At 41.9% G+C, this 3,841-nt stretch overlaps 1 protein-coding gene across 2 annotated transcripts in view; it reads left to right on the forward strand.

Annotated features, from left to right (window-relative positions):
• The window catches only part of COL19A1 (collagen type XIX alpha 1 chain), a 391,132-nt gene that overhangs the window by 358,010 nt on the left and 29,281 nt on the right, over positions 1–3,841 (forward strand). The gene's annotated exons all lie outside the window — the stretch shown is intronic.

Raw genomic sequence — 3,841 nt, forward strand, 5'->3', positions numbered from 1 at the left:
GCTAGGAACCTACGTGAGCGGTCAGACCTGGCTGACTGCTCTTCCCAGCAGATGTCTGGAAAGTTCAGGTCCCCCATGATGACCACGTCCTTTGACCTAACTACCTCCGTGAGCTGACTTAAGAATTCCTGTTCTAGCTCTTTCCCTTGATTGGGTGGTCTTTAGTAGACCCCCACCATTATCAGTGAATCCAGAGATAACTGATAGGCCTGTGTGAAGCAGCTAGTATTTGCTTCGGATTCTTCCAATTCGGGGGACAGTGATTCAATTTGGTAATTTGAATCACAGTCCTGAACTGATTTGTCCAAATCTGATTTGAAGATTCAGCCCCCACCGAATCAGCTGAATGTCTGAATCAGACAGACCCCATCTCCCACGTGCTCTCCCAACCCCATCAATGACTGCCCTACCCAGCCCCAGGTCCCGGCTTTTTGGAAGAAAAAGCCCCCACTCACCAGCTGCTGCCAGGTGGGGTGGCCATCCTTGCTGCCCCCACTGCCCCATGCTGCGTGGGGGGACTGTGTCATGAGCCCCTATCCCCCAGCCGGTCTCCTGCCCCAGCTCCCGGCTCTTTAAAAATAAAAAAAATTTAAAAGCCTGCATTCACCGGCTGCTGCCAGGCAGAGGGCATGATCCCTGCTACCCCCCACTGCCCCATGTCATGTGGAGGGCTCTATCACAAGCCCCCCCAATCCCTGCCCGCTCTCCCTGGGAGGCCATGGAAATGTATCATGTGGTCCAGCCACATTCAGGTGATAGATTTTGCTGAGGAAAGGCCCATGCATGGGATAGAGGGCAATTTTTGTAAGTTGGTCAATTATTGTCAGGATTGTAGAAAAAACATTTGAGAATTGCCACTTTACAGTGAAGTCCAGGGAGCTGACCATGGCCAAAGTGGGGTGGTGAAGAGTTGGAGGAGTCAGCAAAGGTTCTGAGGAGGTTTCTTGATTTGGGCACAGTCCATTATAAGAATGGATTAAGACCATCTGTATCATCTTGTGCAGTTGCAGCCACCAAAAGCAACAGGAGATGAGGTGATAGGTGTTCTTAGTTCCAAAGTGGCATGCTAATAGGGAGTCATGATTTAGGCAAAAGATAGTTAATCTATCCAGACCCAGGGGCACATTAATGCTACCTCAGGTAAATATCACCCCATCTTGGACTCGATGTGGATGTTGTACTAATGGTCTGCTCTTCAGGGAATATTTTCTCTTGGATGGTGGCACAGAGCAGAGAGAGTGAGTCCATCAGCAACACAGCACAGATGAGGCTATGCGGCTTCAGAAAAGAATGAGATTCATATGGCTTTTGTAATGAGTCTGTGTCATATTCAACCTTCCATGCACATCTTTCAGATATTTCATAGGTCTGAATTAGTTATCAGCATGTAGCAGATCCTTTCTCTGCTGTATATATTACAGCTTCATCCAACAGATTTTTGACACAAATCCAAATCCATATGTTAATGCTTCTGTGATATTGGCTGAATAGCTCTTTAAATATCTATAACTGTTAATATATACAGAATAGTTTCATGTCATGTTAGCAGTTTGTGACAGGTTAACTTCACATATCAGGTGGGAGGTTGCAAGGCTTAGGAAGTTTTTTGCATTTGTAGCCTTTTCATACTTCTCTCTTTCTGCACATTTACCAGTGTCAAGTTAAACTTCAGTCTGGAATTCATTATGATTTCAATTAATCTAGTAAAACATCACAAGTCACAGGGGTCTTTATACTGAAACTTAATTATAGTGGCTAATAAACTCTAACTCATTGGAAACCAAACAGATTTGGAGTTCAAATGACTGATGAAAGGAGGGATGTAAATTACTGTGTACAGCATTACATTTCTAGTGTGATTTTTTTAAAACCTAAAATATAACATTACATAATTTTAGCAATTCTTTATTATAATTATACAGCTAATAGAGTTGTTCACTTAGCCTCCCCATTCAGGATTTCATCTGGTAAAGCATTAATTAATTCCTTGTACTATTTCCTTCCAATGGTGTAACTTAACATTAGGTTAAGCGATGCAGCAAAGGCAGTCAGTGACCCTTAAGAATCATCAACTGTTTATTAGCAGTCCAAATGCATGACTTGCTCCTCTGTTCCATGACCTTAGTTCAGCAAACAAGTAGAAAATATATTAGGTCATTTTTAAGGATTTAATTCCTTACAAACAAAACAAATCAAGTGGCATCTCAGCTTCGATCACATGAGCCTTGATGAAAACCATTGCTGGCAATCTCATTAGTCTTTGATTTATTTTGTTTGCAAGGAATTAATTAATTAAAAATGGCTTCATTGTATCAGCTGTATTTTTTATTAACTGAAATTGTGAAACAGAACACCACATGCACTTGATCTTTCACATTTTTATTGCCAAGGTCAAATATAAAAAACCTGTTCAGAGGCCTTTAACTCAGCTTAATATATCAACTGTTTGTAATCATAACTTGAAAATGGTACATAAATACATAAGCCCCTCCTTAATTTCATTATGACCTTCACTCTGAGTCAGTATAAGCTACATATATTTATTTCTTGTCCTTTTGGTGGCATAAACAAATTATCTATGAGCCCAGTGTAGCCCACACTGAATTCTGTAGAGTTATATAATGCATCATATTGTTGAATTCAGTTTAATATAGAGGTTCCCAATACCAGTAAAATCACCAGTGCAACTCCCATTTGGATACTGCCTGTACTTTCTTGCTGTATGAAATGCTTTTTCATATACAATAGCTGTCTCTACTGTTTCATTGAGTTTCCAAGATTTATATATTTTAGAAGTTGTGAAGTTGCATTTTATCCAATGACTATATAATGTATAAGTAGTATAAGAGAGATGATGTAGCTATGACAGTCCAGAAATTATATGAAGCAAGGATTTCTTAGGGTGTTATCATGTATTGAACCAACTATACAGAGCCAACTGAATATTTGGTCCAGTAAAAAATACCACCCTAAGAAATCCTTGCCTCTCTATATAATGTATCATGCATAAATAGTCTTTGGACAAAGGATCAGAACCTAGGTGAATGAGCTACATCACTGGGTTTCAGTCATATTTCCTTTTTCTCCTTTTCTCATAGTTAATGAATCTTGATTTCTTTTCAAAGTGGCACAGCTTAAACAAGTGGAGAGCACTTCCTTTCCCCACTAAAACAATCTGTGGCCAGGGGATTAGGACTGTGTTCTAGGAGTTTTGAACCCCCTTAGATTAAGGAAAGAATTGAACTTCCTGGAATATGTCTCTGCCTATTATGTTATTGCAGTGGACCACCATCACCCTGTGTTTTTTAATGAACGTGGCCATAGCTGCCTCTGTTCATATGGAGCTGAATACTGTATGTGTCAAGCACATAGTGATAATGCCTCCACATCTGGCCACTCAGGGGACTTCATAGTTTCATAGTATTTAGGGTCGGAAGGGACCTCAGCAGATCATCGAGTCCAACCCCCTGCCATGGCAGGAAAGAGTACTGGGGTCAAACAACCTCAGCAAGGTATACATCTAGCCTCCTCTTAAAGACCCCCAGGGTATGAGCCAGCACCAGTTCTCTTGGAAGTTGGTTCCAGATCCTAGCCACCCTGACCGTGAAGTAGCACCTCCTGATATCTAGCCTAAATCTACCCTCTGCCAGCATGTGACCGTTATTCCTGGTCACCCCTGGTAGTGCACAAGGCAACGGGGATTTCCCCAATGCCTGCTGGTGCCCCCTGACTAGTTTGTAACAGGCCACTAGATCCCCCCCCAAGCCTCCTATTATGAAGGCTACGGGACCTGAACCTGTTTAGCCTCCACAAGAGAAGGTTAAGGGGGGACCTTGTGGCC

The sequence above is a fragment of the Crocodylus porosus genome, unplaced genomic scaffold (genome assembly GCF_001723895.1).
Source record: "Crocodylus porosus isolate Cpor-Errol unplaced genomic scaffold, CroPor_comp1, whole genome shotgun sequence".
In the NCBI taxonomy this organism is placed as follows: Eukaryota; Metazoa; Chordata; order Crocodylia; family Crocodylidae; genus Crocodylus; species Crocodylus porosus.